The following is a 7,231-nucleotide window of genomic DNA, read 5'->3' as shown; positions in this document are numbered from 1 at the left end:
CCCACATCCTGCCTGCGTCCTGTGTATAACTCCTGCAGATTAAAAGAAACTGGATCCTGACTAATCCAAGGAGCCTGCTTTTCCAAGCAAATCAGGAGCAGTGACCACACAGAGTAAATACAGGGCAGAAGGCTTTGTGTGGGACATTGATTTTGCTTCCTCTGGACCACAACAGCTGAAAAGTCTCCTCCACGCTGGGGAAACAAATCCAGGACTAACGGCCAATCTCTCAACAGCTAAGTATCGATTTCCGCCTACTAAAACCAAGGGACCTGATTCCGATCACCTGGAGTCTTTCCAAGAGGCCCCGCAGGAAAAGCCTTGGCCAAATCTCAGCCACGTGTACGCAATTTCCTGCTTTGGTCCATGAAAGTTACAATCCTCTGCACCCGTGATGGCAAACCCATGGCATGCGTGTCATAGGTGGCATGCACGCACACCATGGCCAGCTGCTTTTCTGGTTTCCAGTGCACTGGAAACCCAAAGACCAGCTGGCCGCATGCATGCACACGCATGTGCACCACATGTGCACCTGTTCTTTGGGTTTTCAGCACTCCAGCACACGTGAAGACCAGCTGGCGGTGTGCGCACATGTGCCAGAAACCGGAAGGCCAGGTGACCAGTGTGCATGCAGGTGCATTTAGATTTGGGCACTCTGTGCTGAAAAGGTTTGCCATCAGTGCTCTACACCAATGTTTCTGGACCTTGGCAACTCCAAAACATGTGGACTTCAACTCCCAGAATTCCTCAGCCAGCCCTTTTGAAGTTGCCAAGGTTCAGAAACATTATATTTATGATACACAGCTATGTATACAACCCATGAATTACAGCCTAAACTGAATTAATCCATCATTGCTGAACGAAGATTGCTGAAGAATGAAGAAGGTTGAAGTCCCATCTTCTACTCCACCAAAGATCCCCTCAAAAGAGCTCTCCCGGGCTTCTCTCTCCTTTTTGCAGTTGGCCAAGGACAACTGTTTGGCATGATTGACAGAGTGAACGAAAGATGCTTGTATCGCCAAAATAAAGCTTTCCAAATCTACCAGTGGTCTCCAGCTGTGGGTGAGGTGTTATTCAGTGGTCTGCTCCATAAAAAGCTGAGAAATTCTGTACCAAATGCTTGGAATGTCGACCTACAACAAGGAGGTGTCCATTCAGATTGCTTTAGGGACAATCCTAAAGCCAAGGTAGCACAGTGGTTAGAATGCAGCATGCAGGCTGACTCTGCCCACTGCCGGAAGTTCGATCCTGACCTGCTCAAGGTTGACTCAGCCTTCCATCCTTCTGAAGTGGGCAAGATGAGGACCCAGATTGTTGGGCCAGGAGACTTGACTCTGTAAACCACTTAGAAGGGCTGTAAAAGCACTCTGAAGCAGTATATAAGTCTAAGGGCTATTGTGAAGGAAGGAAGGAAGGAAGGAAGGAAGGAAGGAAGGAAGGAAGGAAAAAGGAAGGAGGAGGAGGAAGATGAGTAGTGGTGCAGTGGTTAAAGTGCAGTACTGCAGGCTAATTCTCCTGACTGCCGATGCCTGCAATTTGGCAGCTCATCTCACCAGGCTCAAGGTTGACTCAGCCTTCCATCCTTTTAAGGTCATTAAAATGAGGAGCCAGATTGTTGGGGGAAATAGGCTGGCTCTGTAAACCGCTTAGAGAGGGCTGGAAATAGCAATAGCAATAGCAGTTAAGACTTATATACCGCTTCATAGGGCTTTCAGCCCTCTCTAAGCGGTTTACAGAGTCAGCCTATGGCCCCACAGCAACCGGGTCCTCATTTCACCCACCTCGGAAGGATGGAAGGCTGAGTCAACTTGAGCCGGTGAGATTAGAACCGCCGAACTGCAGATAGCAGTCAGCTGAAGTGGCCTGCAGTACTGCACCCTAACCACTGCGCCACCTCGGCTCTGTGAAGTGCTAGATAAGTCTAAGGACAATCGCTATTGCTATTGGTTTGGTCTCAGGATTATTCGCTGACCAGCAGGCCCTTTTCCTCTCTCCCTGCGCCACTCTAGCCAGCCAAAGAGAGGATCCCGGGCAGCCCTTCCTCATCCAAAGCCACCCCAGCTCTTTGGGGTGGATCAGCCCCTTCTCTCCCTTCGTTTGCTCTGCTTCCCTTGCCGCTGCACGTCTATGGTTTGGGGGAAATCAAGCAGGCACCGATGGAGCGATCCACCCTTGGCAAGATCTTGCGAGATAATTAGCTTCCCTCAGCTTTGTGTTTATGCTCCTGGATGGATGGCTATGCCCCCTCCCCTGAATTAAAAAGCGTTGCTTGGAACATGTCAGGGAAAAGGCAGATAAATATTTTAAGAATGCCGGCATAGATAGATGCAAATAGGTGGGGTGTTTCATCTGGAGCAACCTTTCCAGGCTGAGCCCCTTCAACTGCTCACATCAAAGCCGGGTGTAGAGATTTTGGCGTCAAATGTCTTCCCTGAAGCTTCTTGTGTGTGTGTGTGTGTGTGTGTGTCTCCTCAACAGTTGCAAAAGGCAGTACAGAGGCGAGGAAGGTGCTGTGGCTCTAGACAAGGGCAGCAGTGGGCAGAGAACAGGAAACCACCAGCAGTTTCGCAGAGGGGGCATCAGTGGGTCCAAAGCCCAGACGGTGGCTTGGGACCTCAAATGGAAAACCAGGAAGTCGCTGTCTTTAGCTCGGTTGCAAAAGGGAGCCCAGGAAGTTGGGCCTGAGGCTGTTCCTCGTAGAATGGTGGTTCCCAAACTTGGCAACTTTAAGATCTGCTGGCCCTGGGAATTTCTCGGGAGTTTTGAAGTCCACAAGTCTTAAAGTTGCCAAGTTTGGGAACCACTGTCGTAGAGGCTCACCCGCTGCACTCAGGTACTTGCGTTGGCTTTGGCTGATTCAGCAGCGCAGGGATTTCCATCGTTTCAGGCTGTTTCCTGGCTATTTTGGTGCTGTTTTTAGCCTGGGAAACAGTCCACAAATGGCCTGAAAAATGGCCCAGAAAACAGCCTGGTTTTTTGGCCATTTTCCGGGCCATTTTCAGGCCATTTTCCAGAGCTCCAGCACCCTCAAAGACCAGCACACTGGAAACCAGGAGAGCATTCTGGCCGATGGCGCTCATCCCCAAAGAGAGGGCTGTGTGTGCCACCTCTGGCAGGCGTGCCATTGGTTCGCCATCCCGGTCCTCTGGGGACGTGAGATCCCAGGTGGCCACAGGACACTAGACAGGGTTTCTGCAAGCCCAGCCTGAGGCGGTGGAGGCCACCTGGACCTTTGCCACGTGTTCTCCACCTTGTGCAGAGTGGGAGCCACGCAGGGAGCGCCCAAGGCCTCTGTGCCCAGGACTGGCATCCAGGTGTTAGTGACAATTGAAAAAGCAGCTGGGAAGCGACGGGAACCAAAGGCTGCTCAGAGGCTCCTTTGGAAGCCTGGCCGAGCTTTTAAGCCAGCGGCTGATGCATAATTTAAACTCTGACCTTGCAGAGAGCTTCACATCCAAAGCCACGGGGCTGGGCCCAACACCCAGGTGATCACCGCAACTTTCCTTGCCCTACTGCGCGATTGTCAAGAGAGCCTTCTGAAATATTTAAATCGGTTGGAGAAGCTCTCCGAAGGCCACTGGAGCAAACAAAAACACTAGACAAGATTTTTCTTCTGCAAGAGGATTTGATAAATAAATAAATATCTAGCTTTGCCAAAGAAGAAATTCAAACGGCGTTTAAAAACACACGAAGAGAAGAAAGCATTTCTTGTAAGTTTCCTTGTAAAAAAAAAAGGTTCTAATTATGCAGCACGGAAACAGTTTAGCATCTCGGACTGGCCTTCGCAACCATCGGCTTTTAACTGTCCAACCCAAGACTGCTGTTCAGCACAGCTGGCTGTTTCCCCCAATGACTTATTTGAAATTCCCTCCAAATTCTCAGAGGATTTATTCCCACCCAGGAGCGGCTCCTGCTTTCCCACTTCATCTCAGCCTGGTTTAAAATATCCAATTGCACAGCACACGTTTAAAAAATTCCCATGCAGAAATTCAAGCTTCCCCATATGGTAGAGACCAGCACTACAAGCCAAGTCAAGAAAGGGTGAAACCAGATCGATGTACATTCAAGTAGTTGAGAACCAAACAAAAACAAATAATTTCTTTTCATCGCCTTATCTCCATCTTCTGACCTTTTTCTTTTCTGAGCTGAATTTTAAATTCTAAATGGCGATTCAGGTGGCCCTTGGCTAGCAACTGGCTGCTTTCCTCACAGGCAGCTAACACGTGCGCGACCTTCCTCTTAACATGGGCTGTTTTGATCCATGATGTAAGGCGAAATCCAAGCCTTCTGCTAATCGTCAACATCTCTGACTTAACTGTCACTCCACTGGTTAGGAAATATCCAAAGGGATCCCAGGTGCACCGGGAGGAACAGAAACTCAGACCGGCGTAAATGTTGCACACGAGATAATATAACATTACCGGCGCATATGGTGCGGGGAACTCTGGGCATTGCAGTCTCAAGCTGGCCTGAGCTATTTTTAGGTGTGTTTCTTTGCTGGACAGAAAAGATTTAACAGCCCTCCTGGGATGGTACTCGACGGGTTTGAAAGTAAGCCTTGCTATCACCTCTGACTTAGAAGATTAGTAACAATATTGAACAGTGAGTAGCAGCAATATTGATTTTCTTTGGTGTTCCGTCCACAGCTCCATCCTCTCACTATCGGTTCCTCCGAGCTGCAGCAACCGAGAAATTCTGCCTAATTTCACCCCATTGGAAGATCCTCCCTGTAGCACTTCAGGAGACAAGAAAAGGCTTTGAGGAAGGGACCAGACCTTCAAAAGCCATGCTGTTGGCTCAGTTGCTCCCCAATCCTCCTCGTCCACAAAGAGTGACCATCTGTTCAACATTGCCCAAGAGCCTGCTGTGATCACATCTCTGCCCAAGAAGAGAAGGTCACCTATGATGGGCCTAGGTGGGCTTCCATGGCAGACCTTGTACCAAAAGAAAGGAGAAAGAGGGGGATGGCACGAAGGGCAAAGAACTTGGCGGCGCTAAAAAGGAGGACAGCATCTTTTACAGAGAGGCAAAATATAGCAGAATAAATACATTAGGGAAAATGTAAAAAGGGGGAGGAGAAAGTCAGTTAGCATGCGAAAATGCCTGGAGGCTCCCCCATCTTGGCTATAACTGCCTTCAGGTTAATCCAGAATTGACGCAAGACATCAACCAGACCGGAAGGAGGGAGGGAGAGAAAGAGAGAAAGAGAGGAGGAGGAGGAGGAGGAGGAGGAGGAGGAGGAGGAGGAGGAGGAAAACTTGGTGAAATCACCTGGCACCTGCTCCCAATGCCTGGACTTGCCATTCAGAGGGGGGGAGGGGGGCTGCAGGTTGGAGGTTACAGATGGTAGAGGAGGACACTTGATATGGATTGATCGAGGTTTCCATCCACTGGGCTACCTGGACAATTCTGCAGGATCTAGATCAGTGTTTCTCAACCTTGGCAACTTGAAGATGTCTGGACTTCAAGTCCCAGAATTCCCCAGCCAGCGAATGCATTCGCTGGCTGGGGAATTCTGGGACTTGAAGTCCAGACATCTTCAAGTTGCCAAGGTTGAGAAACACTGATCTAGATATTGTGTGGGGGGGGGGGAGGGGAGAGAGAAATCAACTATGCTTTGCAAAAGCACAGCTGTAATTGTATAATTCTTCACAGCTCCCTAAATAGCGTTTCTAAAGGCTGTGAGTTCCTGAGAACTCTCAAGATTTCCTGACACAGTTGTGTGTCTTCTCTGGGAGGAAAAGAGGAAAAAAAAATAACAAAGTGCGGCACTTTGATAAAGTGTGAGGTGTATTTAAAGCCCGTTTGGCAATGCAGGAGTGGGGGGGGGCACGGTTGCCTCGGCTCCTTGGTGGAGCGGCCATCAACCAGAGCGGGACTCTGAATGGGAAGGCTCCGGAAGGACCCGCGACACCCCGCTCACTGCCTTTGGGACGCAATGGTTTCATGACAATGACACACACACACACACACACTTTCCGGGAGAGGTGTCCTGACCACTAAAGACAGTCCAGGCGCTGTCTGACCCCCCATTCAACAGATCGAAGGATCTTCCACTAGAAAATAAAATTCAAGGTGTGTGTGTGTGTGTGTGTGTGTGTGTGTGTGTGTGTGTGTGTGTGTGTTAATCACTCTTTACTTTAAGGGGCAAATGTGGCCAGGACACTTGCATTTTTGCACTGATGCCCACTGAATTCTGTTGTGAGAAACAATTGGTTTTTTTTTCTCTCCATTCATTTCTTCTCCTCACCACTCTTCAAACATTTAGAAACCGCTGCCCCCCCCCACTGCCACCACCTGGCTCCAGTTGTTTCCCTCTATCCTGGCCCACCCCAAACCTTTGGTGGTTCCTTACGGGGCCCTTGGGGGCTCCAGAGACAGGCTCCCCAGAACCCACCTTGACCAAGCGTGTGTCCCAAAACATCCAGACCGAACGGTTCTTTTCCCCAACTCCTGGTAGACAAGACGGTGGGAAAAGGTCCGACTCAGCACATATGAGAGGACTTGACTAAAAAGAGGGGGGAGGCAAAGGAGGAGGAGGAGATGGCCTCCTTCCAGCTCTGCTCCATGGAAGGTTGGGAAGCCTGAAGGTAGCAGGAAGACAATGGAGCTCTTCCCCTCATTCTGCCCTTCCCTTGTTTTTTTTCTTTTGGAAATAGCCCTTTCCTGCTTCTGCCCCCAACCCTTCCTCCTCTTTGTCTCTTCTCCACCGACACCCCCCCCCCATAAAGCACCACTGTACGCCCAGCCCTCTCCTTTCCTCCCCAGTTCAACTAATGAGCCATAAATAACTCAATGAAGGTGTCAACAAAGAGAGTCATTTATCATAGCTTGTCAGGAGGACTCCTTCTTTGGAGGAGAAAGCAGGGACTCGTGCAATGTGTCCAAGATTTATTCCTCGAGTGGAGCCCCCTCCCCCTCCTTTGCCGTCTTACCCAAAATTTATCTTGCGGAGGAAGCCATGCAGGTGTGCAGCTTTTGACAAATAAGCCACCGAGCCTGGTATTCATCACCGCCAAGCTTTTGTGGGACAGAGGCAGGGGAAATAATATATTCTCTGCAAGAAAGTACTTGTGATTCAGTGAGCTCTGGAGTGCAAGGGAGGACGGCGGGAAGACAAGGCCATTATTTCAGCCTCCTTTGTCTGGGAGGAGGCGGGGCTGTGGGAAGTAACTTTCCCATCCAAGTCTCCATTACTCACGGCACGGTTAAGCTACCCCCAAAGGGAATG

The sequence above is a fragment of the Thamnophis elegans genome, chromosome 16 (genome assembly GCF_009769535.1).
Source record: "Thamnophis elegans isolate rThaEle1 chromosome 16, rThaEle1.pri, whole genome shotgun sequence".
Lineage (NCBI taxonomy): Eukaryota > Metazoa > Chordata > Lepidosauria > Squamata > Colubridae > Thamnophis > Thamnophis elegans.
The sequence above is the reverse complement of the archived record's forward strand: the minus strand, read 5'-3'. Positions refer to the sequence as shown.